We start from the raw sequence: 19,594 nt of genomic DNA, 5'->3' as shown, positions 1-19,594 counted from the left end.
AAATTCTATATACCCATACTTATACTAACTATAGAGTTTAGTATCACAATAGCCTTTGATATTATGTCTGTCCAAAAAATCATCCAAGCCATTCTTAAAGGCATTAACTGAATCAGCCATCACAACATCACCCGGCAGTGCATTCCACAACCTCACTGTCCTGACTGTGAAGAACCCTCTACGTTGCTTCAAATGAAAGTTCTTTTCTTCTAGTCTAAAGGGGTGGCCTCTGGTATGGTCCCCTGCCATTTGTCTATAATGTCCTCAAATACTATATCCAGAGATCCCAATCTTCCTGGGCGGCTCGCAACATGGCGTCCTTGGAACAAATCTGCAAGGCTGCCACCTGGTCTTCTATCCATACCTTTACTCGATTTTACCAGGTACATGTAACCTCTTCCACAGAGGCAGTTTTTGGCAGGAAGGTGCTACAGGCTGCCGTAAATCTCAGGCTTGATCTTCCCACCCTTCTTGGGACTGCTTTCTGAACGTCCATCCAGTGCCTGTGTCCCCCTGAGATGAGAGAGTAAGAGGGATTTTTGTCTTTCCTGTAAAATCCATTTCTCTCCTCATCGAAAGGGGGACACAGGCACTCCCATCCCTTGTGACATCAAGCCAGGTGAGTAGCGACCTTTGGAGCAGGTTTCTCCTGTATCTCTGGTGGGGCCTCCAGGCCCCAGTACCCTTAGGGGTCTTAACATTCTCGCACTGCAGAGAATGTCTGTAAAGTTAGCCCATGCTTCATCCTGGGCCAGTTCTTCATAGTTTTTTTATAATTAGATATATATTGTTAACATTCTGGGATTGACAGCCTCCTGGAGGGGGTGTAGCCTCCTGGGATAGGTGGGCTGGCCTCCAGGGAGGGCTGTTTAGTTTGTTTCTTTTAGTGTCCTTTCCTCCCAGGAAGGTAAAGTTAACACTCTAGTGCCTGTGTCCCCCTTTCGATGAGGAGAGAAAAGGATTTTGCAGGTAAGACAAAAATTAGTTTAGTATTCATTTGAGCAAAGATTCTGCTATAAGATTAATTATGCCACACTTTCATTGTTGTACAAACCTCTTAATAATCTTTAAAATGTGATTTGTACTTTGAAACTAGAACTCAGGATGGATATAAAGGGGGAACCATAATGTACTATGAAAATATTCCTTGGAAGTCATGTGGCAGAATCCTTTGCTGTCAAAATTTGAATTACTTTACTAGAAACAACTCAAATATAGTGTGTAGCATATTCATTGTAAAAAGTGTAACTTTTAATTCACCCTTTTAACAACTTGAGCAGAAATCTCTAGAAATGTCCAGCTTATTGTAAGGTATGATAGTGGACAAATAGCTCAGCACAGAGCACATGACCAATAAAGTGACAGAACATGTAGATTATTACATGACAGCATGTACATGACACATATAAAGTGGCAGAGCACATAGCACACCAAGAGGCAGAGAATATATCACTTAAGTGGCATACAGCACAAAAGCCCAAAAAAGTCACAACACATAGAAAACCATTGTCAGTAATGAGTAATAAGGTAGATTCAGTTATTAAGCAAATGTTTAAAATGCTATGATCTCTTTTATTGTAGACATGCTGCGCTCTTTGCTTTTCATTATTTAAATATAATTGTGTGGAATTTGTAAAAATATTTTTATACATCTGTATTATAAATGCTGTACTCGGGTATAAACAGAAGCTTGTCATACAAGCAGAGCAGCTATTACCGGTCACAAATGAAGGTGGCAATACACTGGCTGATAAATGCTGCCAGCTTCCCCCACTACCCACAGACTGTGCCAGCAGTAGTCTGTGTATGGGACCCTTGGGAGGACTGCACAAAAGCCATGCCTATGACTAGTGATGTCATCAGTCATAAACGGTGAGTAGTGATGTATTTTTTGTCATATGACTCATTTAAATTTGTGCATTATAATAAATAAAATACCCCTTGTTGGAAAATACGAGGATATTAGAAGTAACCTTGGAGTTCCATGTATAAAAGCACTCAGCCTTCAGCCTTGTGCTTTTATATGGTCATGGAACTCCTCAATGACTTATAATATCCCTATATTTTACAATAAGGGGTACTTTTTTCAATATATATATATATATATAGATAGATATAGATCGATATAGATCGATATATATACAGACACAACATGCTTCTGCTAGTGGTGAAGGAATCCTGTACAGAAATGTTGTCAAGTAATATTCTATGACAACATTTCAAAAGAGAGATGTGAGTATGAATTATTAATTATTTTGGAGCTCAAAGATTTATATGTTTTTTATATTTCATTTTTGGGAAAACATAAATACAGTGGTTCTGCCTACTCTTTGGTACCAGAGACTTTCTGACTAATCAGTATAAGAGACTGTTCTGTTAAGAAAAGGAGGCAAACATCTCTAACAAAATATAAAACAGGGCCCACACTTACACACGTGTATGACTCAGTCTGAAGGAAGGTGAATGTGCCTACCTCTAAATACAGGTAGATCATTATGTGACTTGAGATATTTGACTTGTGTCTGTGGCTGCTTAAACTTGCTACACTTGACTCTTTTCATCCCTTGCAAGTTAAGAAATCCCTCCCAAAGTCACAGTTCAGCAGAGTTAAACTTATTGTAACAGATGATCAATTATTGACCTTAAGACTTGATGAGATGCAGGAGAAATTTAGAGATCAAGGTTATCTGAGCAGTTTGTTGCAACAACAACATAAGGTGGTAGAGAGAATGGATAAAGATAGCAAGCTATCAGGCCGCAATAGACAACGGGGCAATCGTATTCCCTTTGTCTCCAAGTTCAATACATCGAGTCACCGTGTGTAAAAAAACATTGGCAAATTCTAAGAGAAGGTCTCCTGAGGGTGACAAGTTTTACTGTCTTACAAAAAGAATAAAAGTGGCTTCAGTATTGGTGAAGTCCGATTTGGTAAGTCAGAAGGTGAAACAAAGTGTACTCCGGACAGTAAAAACTGACACGTTTCCTTGTTTAGGATGCAACTGCTGCTCCAATTGCCAGAAGGGTGATGTGGTGTATCACATATTATTATACCTGTGCATCACATTTTGTTATATACATCATAAAATGCCTGTGTGGCTTGCTATACGTGGGACAGACCTCACGTCCCGTAAGGGAACGAATTAGAGAACATAAATCTACAATCAGGACAAGCAGAGCAAGCAGTTGCCTCCCACTTTATGGAAGCTGGCCACGGAGTGCAACAATTGAAATATCAGGTGGTGGGCCATGTTCCTAATCCCAAGCGAGGGGGAGACCATTTTAAATCATTACTGAGAAAAGAAGCAATGTGGATTAGGAGGCTGGAGACACTTTCCCCACAAGGGTTAAATAGGGAATATAATTTACAAGCCATTTTTCGCTGAATATTGTTTTAAATAATTTTGAATTAGTTTTTAATGTTATGTGTTACAGATATTTTGAATAGGTGATCGAGTCTGTAACTTACAAAGAGAAAACTTTAACTCCAAAATGAACACTTAAGCAACAATTTATATCATATTAAGTGGCATTTTAAAGAATCTTACCAAACTGGTCTATATATTTAAGTAAATCTTGCCCTTTTACATCTCTTGCCTTGAGCCACCATTTTGTGATGGTCTGTGTGCTGCCTCGGAGAACACCTGACCAGAAATACTGCAACTCTAACTATAACAGGAAGAAGTGTTGAAGGAAAAGACAGAACTCTTTTTGTTAATTGGCGCATGTGACCTAAGAAGTATGGTTTGTTGGTATGTTTGTGTGCACAGTAAATTGTATGATCCCAGGGGATGGCCCTTATTTTTTAAAATGGCAATTTTCTATTTATGATTATCCAATGGCACATACTACTAGAAAAGTATATTGTTATAAAAATTGTTTATTTACATGAAGCAGGGTTTTTACATATGAGCTGTTTCATGTGATATCTTTTTATAGAGACCTACATTTTTGGGGGGGTATTGTTTTCCTTTAACAAGCATTCTATTGTGTCAAATGACTTTGTAACATTATGCATATAAATATAATACTTGTATGTAGCCAGTAGGTGGCGAAAAGTTTTTGTCTGAAAAGACCAGAATGGCCAATGTTTAGTAAGCTTGATAAAAGGCCGTCAGGGGCCTGAAACGTTGCTGACCAGGTTTTGCCATGTAATCTTCAATAAAGGAATTTTTACCTATTTTTGGTGCTGTATAAAGAAATTTTTCTGTATCGAATACTGGTGGAGGATGAACCCCTGACTACATGCACCAACATTTAGAAAAACTGGGAAATTGGAGATGACTCAAGACATTTACAAGATGCTTAAACTAATAAAAAGGCTGGTAACATAAAAAAAGATAGTTGTTCCTTATGCGGTTCTACATAATGCACACTCCAGAAAATGGCACGTGTCATGGTATAGTAAATATAAGAAACTAATAGTGTTAACTTCAACTCTGTGCCATAAATAACGTAATTCCTATTTGAGGCAATTCCTGCAGTTTTATCTCAATAAAAGGAAATTCTGTGCCCATTTGGTCTCCTTACTACTTTTTAAAACAAATATTTATTTTCCTAATAAATTGAAAACCTTCATAAATGTCTTTCGTTGCAGATGATGCCTCACTGCTAAGCAGTTTGCCTGCATCACCTAGCCAATAAAAGTGAAGTATACAACAGGACATGTATACAATATACATGTATATTCCCACTCCCATTTGCTAGTGACACTGCTGTATGTGGCTCACAAAGGTCTTTCAAGGTGTAGATGATGAAGAGGAGGAAAATTATGGTAAGTATATGTTGGGAACAATTGGGCACTCAAAAACCCTTCCACTGTACATATGTTTTATTCAGTTGAATGGGGAGAACATTGCTCTATGACATAGAATAGTGGTTATTATGCCAGGGCGTGCAGAAAAATAATTTCTTAGTAATTAATAAAACAGCTAAAATGACAAGAAGCAAAAGTCAGAAAGGGAATTCTAGCCCTATGCTCCCGACCCTATGTTTTTTTTACATCATCCCATGAGCAGTCATTTCCCTTTATTCATAACATTGACTGAGCTGAATTCTCTTCCTTCTACCATTTATAGGAAATAAGGCACCAGTTACAGTACAATTGAATGAGAAAGTGTCTAATGTAATTTGCTTTGATCTTTAGACATTTCTGTTAGCTCCTTCTGTAGAGTATAAACACCCTGCATGAAGAGTGCTTTGCATAAATCTACAGTATGCCATCGGTAAACACCAATATATTACTTTCAGTACCAGTTTCAATGTTATTTATGATCAAATTCAAAATAAGTCCAAAGACTGAGCCCTGAGGTACTCCAATGAAAGTACTAACCCAAATAGAAAATGGCCCATTCATAATACTTGCCGTTTGATCCTTCAGACAGTTTTCTGTCCAAGTACAAATAGTTGGCTGCTCAATTATTTATACACTAACCTCCTGCATGTTACAGTAGCATTTGCTTTACCAACATCTTAGGACATTCACTGCAAAACTGTGCTACTTAGAGAAAGCCAAATAACTTGTGTGAGTGTGAACTCACTCTGAGCCTAATAGCATAATTAGCATTTGTACCCACTCACCGATAAAATGCTAGAATGTTTCTGTTGTTTAGTTGAGATTATAGCATACTGAGAAAGTATTGACAAAAATGCAGACCTATTGGAAAGTCACCTGGCCATCTTGAGCACAGAATAAAATAAAATATTATGAGCCCATTGTTATTTTGAAAGTATATGCTTTTCAGAACCCCAGAATGACTAGACCTCCCAAGACTGCCTTTTACTACTATAAAAAGTAAAAAAATAAAATTAACTGGAACCTCAATTTTACACCCCCAGTTTCCTGATTTTACAATTTTCTGGATTTTACACCATTTTTTCTGGTCCCTTGAAAAACATAAAATGGAGGTTCTACTGAAGGTTCAGGGTAGTGCGCCTGGACCTCTTCCTATATTTGGTGAGTTTTGCGTTTTGAGACCAGAGAATTCTATTATATTGATTATCAGCTTGTGGTCATTATATAGTAAATAAAGTACCCCCTTTTGTAAAATATAAGGATATTATAAGTTACCGAGGAGTTTCATGACCATATAAAAACACGAGGCCGAAGGCCGAGTGTTTTTATACAGGTCATGAAACTCCGAGGTAACTTCTAATATCCTCATATTTTACAACTGGGGGTACTTTATTTATTATAATACACACATTTCAGCAAGTCATGTGACAGAAATGACATCAGAACTCACCGTTTATAACTGATGACATCAGAACTCACCGTTTATAAGGATATAATTTACAGGACATTCATGGCTTTTGTGTATTATATGTTAATTATTATTGTTATTAATTAAACCAGTCAAGGCATTTGGCTGCTTTCTTGTATTGCATGGAATAACTGACTAGTTTAAATACGTATTGTTTGGAGGTAGAGGTGGGGGTCAAATTAATTTTAATTGTTACATTTTTTAAGTTTTACTTTTTTAAGATAAACATACTTTTTCCCATTAAATACAACAGCATGTAAATTATTTATATAGTACCTAGCAGCAGGATCACTTTCTTTCTGTAGCAGGGACATTACCAGCATTGAATAAATAAAGAATAACCTAAATATATATATATATATATATATATATAAGGATCGTAAGGATATTACTTTGTATAGGTGTAACCCCTTTATCTCTATCTTTAAACTGTACCTTCAGTCTCAATAACCTATAGAAGCTTGCAAGTCAATATCTAGTGAAAAGGTATCTAGGCGAGTGGAGGGACAAAATGATAATCCTTTCTGTAATACAGAAACCTCAGCCCCAGTCAGTACCTTTTTAGAGATGTTGATCACTAACGATTGTGCTTCTTGTACGCCGTCTTGTTCCCTGTCTGAATTGGACGCGTTCTCCCTGCTGCCGTATATATATATATATATATATATATATATATATATATATATATATATATATATCAAAACAAAAAAGTCCAGACCAATGTAGTGAATAAAAGAAAATATTGCTTTATCAGAAACTCTGCAACGTTTCGAAGCTCCCGCTTCTTTATCAAGCAGTATACATCAAAATGACATCACATCCTATATAAAGGCTATGCCTTAACACACCTGACACGTGAAACAAATTAAAGCTAATCCAATCAGGATCCTAGAAACATGTAAATCAGGTTCCACCCATATTATATACATCACATTTTGTATTATGGCTTTTGAACATCATATCACATATTACAGTTGTCATATTACAGCAAATGTCATTATTAAGTATATAACAATATTGAAACCACTAGTAGAACTAACTAGCTACATCTAGATACAATGTGTATTAAAGGCAACATAGTCCCAAACCACACCCATAAGTAACAATATTATATAAAGGCATACAGGTCATATTCCCTATTAAGACCCTTGGGATGCAGTGTTTGTAAAGTATGAATCCAGAACTTCTCCCTTTTCTGGAGCTGTAAGAGTCTGTTGCCCCCCCGGCGTGGGGGGGGCAACAGACTCTATAACCTGAAATCTCAAGGCTGCTGCTGAGTGTCGTGCTGTGTGGAAATGTAGAGGAACCGGCAACTTGAGTACCTCTTTTCTTATCGTGGATTTATGTTGGCTAATCCTGTCTCGAATTGGTTGTATGGTCTCCCCTACGTAGGCCAAGCCACAAGGGCATTTCAGCATATAGACCACATATTCTGAGTCGCATGTATAATGTCCCTGTATCGAAAATCTTTTTCCTGAATATGGATGTGTGAATGTGTCACTACGAATGACACTTGAACATTGGTTGCATCTACCACAGGGATACATGCCATTACGTAGGGGTGCTAGTAACCTCTGTGTGCTCTGTTTTGTAGTACCCAGATCCGCTTTAACTAACCTGTCTCTTAGGTTACGAGGGCGTTTATACGACAAAAGTGGAGGTTCTAAAAACTCCTGTATATCTGGATAGGCTCGCTTCAATAAAGGCCAATGTTTGTGTATAACACGATGTATCTTACGTACACATGGATGATATGTGTGTGTAAACGGTATGAGTTTCTTTTTCTGCGTACCTTGTGACCTCTCTTGGATTACACTGTCACGATCTAAGCTTTGTATCTGTGTCATTTCCTGCTGCAACATATCAGTGGGATACCCCCTCTGCGTGAATGTAGATGCCATTTCTGTCAATCGTACAGGTAATTGTTCACTTTCAGTTACTATCCTTTTCACACGCAGAAATTGTGACCTGGGGAGAGAGGAGATATTAGCTTGTGGATGTGCACTCTCAAATCTCAATAGATTATTACGATCCGTGGGTTTCACAAATAAATCAGTGAACAAACACTCTCCCTTCCGGTACACTTTAGTATCCAGAAATGTCACACATTCCTCACTATAAGTTAGTGTAAATTTAATAGAAGTAACACGACCATCTAGGTAATCTTTGAATGCCAGGAGGGATTCCACGTCGCCCCCCGAAATGACCAACAAATCGTCGATATAGCGCCACCATCTGATACAATGCTTTTTATATAGATCATGTGTATACACAAATTCATTCTCGAATTGGTTCATGAATATGTTGGCATAAGTGGGGGCGACGTTGGATCCCATCGCTGTCCCCTGTAGTTGAAGAAAGAAAGTATCCTGAAAGAGAAAATAGTTGCATGTCAGCACCATTGTTAATAACTCCATAAAAAAGTTAATCCGTGGGGTGTCATAATGTGAATTTTCTAGTGTTGTACGCACCGCTGTTAACCCTAAATTATGGGGTATTGACGTGTACAGACTGCATACATCAAACGCAGCCAACAAAGCCGTATCTTCTCCTAAATTCAAAGATTGTATTGAACGTAAGAAATGGGAGGTGTCCTTGACAAAAGATTGACCTAGAGGTACAAAAGGAGCCAATACCTTATCCAAAAAGGTTGCTATAGGAGAAAATATAGAGTTAACCCCAGCTACAATTGGACGCCCAGGTGGAAATTGCAAATTTTTATGAACTTTTGGCAAGGTATAGAAAACTGGTATACATGGAAAATCCTGTGTTAAATACTCCTTTAACCCTTCACTCAATATCCCCATTTCCTGGTATCTACACAATACTTCGTTAATGGCTCTTCCATACGCCTTTGTTGGATCACCTGTCAGGCTAACATATGTACTGGTATCATGTAATTGACCCAGTATCTCTTGCACATAGTAATCTTTGTCAAGAATCACCAATGCCCCACCTTTATCTGCAGATTTATACACCACACTTTTATCATCCATTAATGCACTTAATGATATACGTTCAGCTTTGGTCATGTTGTTAGAAAATCTAAGAGAACGTAACCCTTTAGAGTCCTGCATTAAATGATCAATGTCACGAGAAATAAGATCAATTACAGTCTCCACTGGATGAGAAGAGGTAGGTGGTAAATATCGACTCTTTTTATACAGCTGGAATTCCTGTGTCGTAAGGATATTACTTTGTATAGGTGTAACCCCTTTATCTCTATCTTTAAACTGTACCTTCAGTCTCAATAACCTATAGAAGCTTGCAAGTCAATATCTAGTGAAAAGGTATCTAGGCGAGTGGAGGGACAAAATGATAATCCTTTCTGTAATACAGAAACCTCAGCCCCAGTCAGTACCTTTTTAGAGATGTTGATCACTAACGATTGTGCTTCTTGTACGCCGTCTTGTTCCCTGTCTGAATTGGACGCGTTCTCCCTGCTGCCGTATATATATATATATATATATATATATATATATATATATATATATATATATATATATATATATATATATATATATATATATATATATATATATAGACAAATACAAGATTCCTCTGCACTCAACCCATTATCAATATATTTAAGACAGACATTTTGTGCATACTGCTACTGAAAAATGCCTTACCCTTTAAACAAAACAGGGATTGTTTGTCCATATATTGCAATATATTTAAGCTGGCCAACTACGTCAAAGTCATCCCATATCTGGCCAGTCCTATGCTCAATTTTCATCTGATTCATTAAGAATTCTATGGTTTAACTATACATTTTATAAAAGGGACGAATACGTTTTACCTGCAACTTACTAGCTGCTTTCAAAGTAAAACTCCCAAACTTGGCTGCCCTTTTATTAGACACCAGTGGGATCACCTGACTATAGTTGGAGGGGGTGGGAGCTACAACATAGAGCTGGTCACTGCTCTTGTAGAACTATAACAAACAAGGGAAAGTTGTGCTCACCACTAGTTTTTAAAAACATTAGGCGGGGGTGCAATGAGGGTGTGACCACAAAATACATATAGACAAATACAAGATTCCTCTGCACTCAACCCATTATCAATATATTTAAGACAGAGACATTTTGTGCATACTGCTACTGAAAAATGCCTTACCCTTTAAACAAAACAGGGATTGTTTGTCCATATATTGCAATATATTTAAGCTGGCCAACTACGTCAAAGTCATCCCATATCTGGCCAGTCCTATGCTCAATTTTCATCTGATTCATTAAGAATTCTATGGTTTAATTATACATTTTATAAAAGGGACGAATACGTTTTACCTGCAACTTACTAGCTGCTTTCAAAGTAAAACTCCCAAACTTGGCTGCCCTTTTATTAGACACCAGTGGGATCACCTGACTATAGTTGGAGGGGGTGGGAGCTACAACATAGAGCTGGTCCTCTTGTAGAACTATAACAAACAAGGGAAAGTTGTGCTCACCACTAGTTTTTAAAAACATTAGGCGGGGGTGCAATGAGGGTGTGACCACAAAATACATATAGACAAATACAAGATTCCTCTGCACTCAACCCATTATCAATATATTTAAGACAGAGACATTTTGTGCATACTGCTACTGAAAAATGCCTTACCCTTTAAACAAAACAGGGATTGTTTGTCCATATATTGCAATATATTTAAGCTGGCCAACTACGTCAAAGTCATCCCATATCTGGCCAGTCCTATGCTCAATTTTCATCTGATTCATTAAGAATTCTATGGTTTAATTATACATTTTATAAAAGGGACGAATACGTTTTACCTGCAACTTACTAGCTGCTTTCAAAGTAAAACTCCCAAACTTGGCTGCCCTTTTATTAGACACCAGTGGGATCACCTGACTATAGTTGGAGGGGGTGGGAGCTACAACATAGAGCTGGTCACTGCTCTTGTAGAACTATAACAAACAAGGGAAAGTTGTGCTCACCACTAGTTTTTAAAAACATTAGGCGGGGGTGCAATGAGGGTGTGACCACAAAATACATATAGACAAATACAAGATTCCTCTGCACTCAACCCATTATCAATATATTTAAGACAGAGACATTTTGTGCATACTGCTACTGAAAAATGCCTTACCCTTTAAACAAAACAGGGATTGTTTGTCCATATATTGCAATATATTTAAGCTGGCCAACTACGTCAAAGTCATCCCATATCTGGCCAGTCCTATGCTCAATTTTCATCTGATTCATTAAGAATTCTATGGTTTAATTATACATTTTATAAAAGGGACGAATACGTTTTACCTGCAACTTACTAGCTGCTTTCAAAGTAAAACTCCCAAACTTGGCTGCCCTTTTATTAGACACCAGTGGGATCACCTGACTATAGTTGGAGGGGGTGGGAGCTACAACATAGAGCTGGTCACTGCTCTTGTAGAACTATAACAAACAAGGGAAAGTTGTGCTCACCACTAGTTTTTAAAAACATTAGGCGGGGGTGCAATGAGGGTGTGACCACAAAATACATATAGACAAATACAAGATTCCTCTGCACTCAACCCATTATCAATATATTTAAGACAGAGACATTTTGTGCATACTGCTACTGAAAAATGCCTTACCCTTTAAACAAAACAGGGATTGTTTCTCCATATATTGCAATATATTTAAGCTGGCCAACTACGTCAAAGTCATCCCATATCTGGCCAGTCCTATGCTCAATTTTCATCTGATTCATTAAGAATTCTATATATATATATACACTGTACATACAGGTATTGAAATGATTCATGACTTCTGAAAGAAAAAATTCTGCTTAATTTAAAGCAAGTGTTAATATCCTTAAATAAAGTCTTAAATTAAATAAATAATTTCATGCCATTAACAGGCCACAGATATTCTCCATGCATTTCACAAAATTTTACTATTTGGCCTGTGGATTCTATCTCTGATTTTCTGGTGCATGTCAAGGTAAGGCTGGCTTACCAGGAAAACCCATTCTGGCCCTAGCTGGTTGTTAATATGCCCTACAGTTCACCAAGTTGGACAGTCTTCCGTCTATTATGGTCATCTATTAGGCTGCAGTTGGTCCAAGCAAACTATATAAAGGATAATACCAACTGAGAAGGGAGCAAAGAACTTATTATTTGCCATGGGGAAGTTCACTAAAATGGGTACAAATGTGCACCATTGTCGTAACCCCTAGTCAATAATCAGCCAATACCTTAGTAGTCTTTAATGCAGCCTTTAGCTCCTATAGATTGCTGCAAATTAACAATGTCCTCAATCCCCCTAACCCTGCCATGTCTTTTTCTGGTTACATGATTACTCTGTCTGTGTAATATTTAGTTGTGAGTCCCTTAAAACCAAGCAACTGTGCTAAAACCTTTGTCCAGGTTCTCGATGGTATTTGAGCTTGCCCACTGTTATAATAGTTTTATTGCCTGTGCTCCTCCATGTTCACATGGGATTATATCCTATTCTGTTGAAACAGCTGGTCACTCTAAAGGCATTGTTTAGAAACAGTTTTTTTATTACACTGCCAGATGAAGAACAGCAAGGGCTAATGTCTTTTTTTTCTCTTCTTGCTCAGCTTTGAAGAAGAAACTGAAATGTTCTGAAAGATTGCTGTGATTATCACCTTTGTTAGCCAATAAAGGTATCACCTTTACACCACTTTTGTTATGCTTCACATTAAAAGTTCTGCCCTATAATTTTTTCAAATGGCTAACATGGTACAAAAAACTTTCTCTTCTTGTATATCTAAAATTGTTATGGTTATATTTTTTTACAATAAAAAACAGAAAGGTAAATTTCTGAAAACAAGGTTAACTTGATTTATTAAATGAGGGCTGTCCAGGTATTTCCCTTTCATTACTCCAGCATGCCCAAGATATCAATACAACTCTTTGGGTGGCATATTTTTTTATGATCATCTGTTGCCTGAACATGTGACTGTGAACATGTGAATTTGGCCAAATCAGTTGCACTTCTATTGTATTTATATATTTTCACTAAGACTTGTAGTGCTCCCACAACCCCCCTTTTTTATTTGTTATTGTAGCAGAACTATTCTGCTGTTTGCAGGTCAAGCTTCCACATGGTTGTAGCACCCTTCACAACCATCCCTTTAAATGGTGATCCCATGCCTTTAAAAAGGGTGTTGGTCCGGACAGTCTCCTAAACAGGGGGGGGATTAAGCTTGTAGAACCACTGCTGTGGTCTTGGCAATCTCTCTCTTTTAAAAGCTAATGGCGGGGAGGACTAAACCGTCTGGCAAATAATTAAAAAGATATAAAAAAATAAATAATGAAGACCAATTGAAAAGTTGCTTAGAATTTTCCATTCTATAACATACTAAACGTCAACATAAAGGTGAACTGTCCCATTTAATAATTTCTAGTATATTTGAATTTATTACAGTTAAAAAAAATTCACATGGATTTGATAAGATATAAAAGTTATTACTAGATACAGTATATACTGTTTTATACATTTGGAGCTTGTGAAGAGCCTATGTTCAAACTGATCTGCATCATACAATTAAAAGTAAAGTGTAAGTTTCAAATTTGTCCTTGAAATCACCATATTTTCCTAAACTTTAAGTGAGGGGTGCCCAAAAGGTAGATGTGCCCAAAGCATAGGACCTACCAGTAGACCTCTAGCTGGTGATCAGTAGATCTCAAGACACTGTCAGCAAACAGCTTGTCTAAATCACCCTCCTACTTCATGCTTCATTTAGATATTTATTATATTACGGTTACAAATAGTTGTTTGTTAAAGATAGCAATTTACATTCTCTCAATATTTAAGTAATATTTTTCATGGGGCAGAATGCTTTTATGGATGTAGATCACAATGGGGCAACATCACTAAAAGTAAGCCCCGCATTATTAAAGTATGGGCACTCTTGCTCTAAGTCATCAGTTCTTTACTTTAGGTATATTTAGATTTTTTTGATTTTTGCTTTTTTTAGTTAAGTTCCTCCTAGTCTATTTTACATTTGTTACAAATTCATTTTGTATTTTATTGCTAACTATGTTTGATTTTGGCTTAAAACTCTCAAAAAATATTTACCAAGATAAACATTTAGGGGCGGCTTTAATAAGGTTTGAATGGTAAATTAGAATTTTCTAATTATTCTTTTGGTCAAAAAACTCCAATTTCAAATTTAAAACTGCCAATTTGAATTTGAATGTGAGATTTATCACACCTCGACCCTGGAAAAAGTACTACCGTAATTCAATACTTCGACTCCTAAACCCTCTGAGTTCATGTAAAAGATGTTTAAAGATTTTAATAGCCTTCCTGACATTCAAGTTTTTTTTCTGAGGTACAGTAAACTTGATTAAGAAACTTGAGTTAGAAAAAAATGTATATAACTTGGAAATTTTCTAATCTTGAATTTGAAGACGAAGTACACAAAAAATAGCTAGAAATATAAATTTTTTGCATTCGAAAATTCACCTTGACCTTTGATAAATCTGCCCTGTAGAGTTCTTCAAGTTCCCAAAATGCTTGCGACATGGGGTTTTCCAAAAAAAGAGGCCTTTCCGTAATTTGCATCTTCATACTTTAACCAGATTTATAAAAAATAGTATGTGATTTTTTTCCACCTTTCAAATTTCTTTTGCACCCAAACTGACACATTTGAGTAATATTTTTGAAAACTCAAATGTCTCTGAGTTAATAATAAAATTCAAGTTTTTTTAAAATGTGCATTTCCATAATTAGGAGCTTTCTGGGTAACAGGCTTTTAACAGGCTTTTTGATAACTGATCCTAAAAAAAACATGGGCAGCAAAGCAGTACAATGTGCTGTTGCTATCATAAATACAGGTACAAAACAGGTTTTATATAGTAGGGAAAAACACACAAAGGTTTTATTTACCTAACTGAAAGTGGTCAATCTTCATGGTGCTGTTTGTCAGAGTTCCAAAGATTGTAACAATAGAAATTTTCCTTACAGCCATTTCACACACTGTCTCCAAATACTCATCCCACTGCTAAGAATACATCTTATTCTCTTCTTTTGGTGATGTTATTAGCTACAGTGGAAAGAAAAGAACAGACACTTATGAGTCTTAGCAATGTAACACACATCTTCACTTAAACATTTTTAAGAGGTATAAAAATATAAATTTATATGGAGCAAAATGAATCTCTATGTTTAAGTCATCTATTTTGTTGTCTAGCACAAATAACAAACAAATATATTGGTGAAATACATTGGTGTAATTTGCCAGACACTAAAGAGAACTACTTTTACATATCTAATTACTCAATAGCCTAAGATTCCTTTCATATATATACTTTGCCTAAAATGTATATGTCCACCACTGCATCCTCGGCCGGTCAATTATTTCAGACATTGATTCCCTCAACCAGTTGCATGATTTGTAGATTATCTCCAACCGATGGTAGAACTGATGGATTCTTATATTAGAAACGCTAGCCACCTGATCCAACAACTTAATCAACTTGGACACTTGCCCAATGATTGCATTTTGCCAACAATAAATGTTAAAAGCCTTTACACCATCATTTCATACAAGGATGGATTATCGGCTTGTTGACAAGCCTTGACTCACAGACCCCTATGAGGGCCACCAACTGAATTCCTGTCCTTTTTGAGGACACCTTCTACTTCCAGGTAGACAGGACTGATATGGATTCTCATATTGCACCTACCTATGGTAACCATTACATGAAGGTATATGAGGGCACTATATTGTTGTCCAAACTAGATCCACATGTGGTATTATATAAGCAAAACATGGATGATCTTTTGGTAGTATAGAGTGGTTCCGCACAGAGTCTGACACAAATGGTGAAATGATTAACTTAACAGTACTGGACACTCCATTTCATTAACTCCGCAGTCGGAATCCACTGCGTCTGCCTGCAGTGGAAGTAATGATTCCAGATACATGCAGTGCAGCAGAAGAGGAGCAGTAGCAGGGCAGAGGATTCTTGGCCTGCATTTCCCCACAGGCTAAGATCCATGTTGTGTGGCCCTAGCCTTACACATTTCACGCTGCTGCTGCCAAAGAGACCCGCAGTCTTATCAGAGAGACACAAAAATCAGCAGTTAGAGATATTAAACACCAATACGCGAACCTGGGGTACTTGTTCTTGCCCTTTTTGATAGGATAACATCAAAGGGGAGCAAGTGCCCCCTTGTCCTTACCGTGGATGCCTATGTCTGCACTTATGAAAGGCATGACCATCCTGGGCACACTGACACTGAGCTGTGTAAGAAGGTTAGCCACAAATCCTGATAAAGAACTCTACACATGTAAACACACGTGATATTTTGCCTACATGAAAAATGTAATAACAAAACCTATCTATTAAATATTAGATAGGAAATTGCTATACTGTATACATTTTCTCAAAACACAAGATCCTTATTACTGCTGCAGCTTAAACTTAAATGGTAAGATTTACTGAACCACAAATACAAAGGATTTTTCAGTGATTTCTGTGATAAAGACCCTCAGTCAATTACCTCACACTACATACCATACAGATCATCAATTCAAAAATAATAATAGTGATAACATTATCTATTATAATCACATATGACTAGATATATGAAATTGGACCTACAAAAGACATTCATTCTAGAATAAAGTAAAATATTTCCATGTGGACAGAAAACAAAACTGACTGAAGTAGTTGTATGTGCAAGAAACCAAGATGAAATTCAAAGGTAAATAACATTCAGACTGTTACATCATTTGTTTTCCAATGCAGCTCCTTTAATCTGGCATCACATAAGGCTTGCCATAAAGTGAGCTAATATTAGGCATAGGCCTGTTAAAACATAACTTTACTGCACTTGACTGGATTGCACCAGTCACAACAGAAATATAAACCTCTACCTGCAACTTAAAGGAGAACTAAACCCTAAAAATGAATATGGGTAGAAATGCCATATTTTACATATTGAACTTATTGAGTTAGCCTAAAGGTTCAGCATTTTCTAATACATTCTTCATGTGCATATGTATTCACCCCCTTTGCCACAAAGCCCCTAAAAATCATGGTGCAACCAATTACCTTCAAAAGTCACATAATTAGTGAAATGAAGTCCACCTGTGTGCAATCTGTCACATGATCTGTCAGTATAAACCAAGGATCCCCAACCTTTTGAACCCATAAGCAACATTCAGAAGTAAAATTAGTTGAGGAGCAACACAAGCATAAAAAATGTTCTTGGGGTGCCAAATAAGTGCTGTGATTGGCCATTTGGTAGCCCCTATGTGGATTGTTAACCTACATTGAGGCTCTGTTTGGCAGTGCACCTGGTTTTAATACAACCAAAACTTGCCTCCAAGCCTGGAATTCAAAAATAAGCACCTGCTTTAAAGCCACTGGGAGCAACATCCAAGGGGTTGGAGAGCAACATGTTGCTCACAAGCTACTGGTTGGGGATCATTGGTATAAACACACCTTTTCTGACATGGTACCACAACAATGGTACCACAACAAACCTGCCAAGAGAGGGCCGTCCACCAAAACTCACAGACCGGGCAAAGATGGCATTAATCAGAGAAGCAGTACAGAGACCAAAGTTAACCCTGAAGGAGTTGCAGAGTTGCACAGCAGAGACTGGAGTATCTGTCCATAGGACCACAATAAGCCGTACACTCCATAGAGCTGGGCTTTACGTCTGAATAGATCACGTCTGAATAGATCATATTTTAGGGAAATTAGGGGGCGGGAAAGTGGAAACCTACTGCCTCTCACGCACACGATGTATCAAGGGAAAGAAACAAGTCTGTGCCCAAGATGCAAAAGTGCAAAAAACATAACAGTTTGTGCCCATGTCTGCATGTTGCACTCTGCATTAAATGAATCCTTAATTCCACTGTAGTTGAACCCAGGACTAGAATAGGCACATAGGTAGTATTATCCCTTAGCTTTAGACTGGCTAGACTGCTTTGATTATTCTACTGTTCTAACGTATGCAAATGTAACTTCAACATGAGACATTGTCAGGGGTAATACTATAAAATAAAACCAGTTGCAAAAAAAAATCTTTTGTGCGGATTTGGAAGTAGTTGTTAGTAAGCTTTTGTGCTCCAGTAGTAGTTAGTGAGCTCATCCACCAATAAAAAGAAAAATTACAAAATTTACAGTTTGGACTATTGTGCAATGTATCAAATGCGCCATGTTTAAGTAGACTTAATGCACTATGCACAATTCAAATTGTCACTAATCTTATGACAAATAATAAAGTGCAAAATTAACATTTTTGTTTTCCTTTGTGCAAAATAAACATGATATTTCTATCCCACAGGGTTTTATCTGTCAAAAGTTAACTGATAATATCCGCTCATGCACGGTCGGACTAGAACGATGGGACAGCGGAAAAAAAAAATGGTGGGCCCAGCCATCATGGGCCCCTCTTCCGATCTGCCTGCCCCTTAAAAATGTAATTACGGTGCCACCTGACGGCATTTGTGTCGTTCCATTCACGAATGTGCGCAGAGGGCCCCAAAGGTATGTAACACAGTGGGCCCCCCAAATGTCCAGACCGACCCTGAGTCATGCAGAGATCTAGTGCATTGATGTATACTGTACTTTAATCATTTGTTCATGCATTACATTTACAGATATATAGATATCAGAAACGAAGCTACACTGGGAAGGGAATGGTCTCAAAGAGCTGCAGAATATATAAATGCTATATGAATAATATGAATACTTTATAAGAAGCAACATGCTGTTCTCACAGTTGAAGTATTATCATGCTGATAGGAAAATAAGAGCTATGGATTGTAATGATAAGAGAATGTCATTTGTAGAGTTGGCAGGAGATGATGTGAATTAGATTTTGGTCACACATACTGTATGCAATTGGTTAGATCGTTTTAAATGGTAACACAGATTCAAACAGCTAGCACGAAGATTTGTGTTGTGGATATTTTTTATACTGGACACCGTAAAAATTTTTTTTACTATAGGCTACAGTGTCATATGGGAGATGCAAGCATCCTATGAGGCCCTATCATTTCCATAAGAAGCAAGCAGCTGGAGTTGGGCACAGGGCATGCAGCTAGGCAGACACAATGGTTACACAATAAGTCAACCAATTTGACCAATATAGATATAGAAACTGGGCTAAAATCTATACATGTGGACAAGTTGGGCTGAAATGAAATCAGAAAGGTGGTAAATTTGATTGACTGATGATCCTATAGGCACCTATGAGGCTGAAGGCACAGTGTGTTGGCTCCGCTATTCTCATCCTGTGATTTTTTTTGCAAGTTGAAAGAAGTGGATCCACTCCCTGCCCAGCTCCACATTGATCTACACAGTTTCTGCTTGCATGCAGCACACAGCAGAGCGGAGGTTGGGGAGATAACGCAC

This window comes from Xenopus laevis, chromosome 2S (genome assembly GCF_017654675.1).
Source record: "Xenopus laevis strain J_2021 chromosome 2S, Xenopus_laevis_v10.1, whole genome shotgun sequence".
Lineage (NCBI taxonomy): Eukaryota > Metazoa > Chordata > Amphibia > Anura > Pipidae > Xenopus > Xenopus laevis.
Note: the sequence above shows the minus strand (reverse complement) of the source record.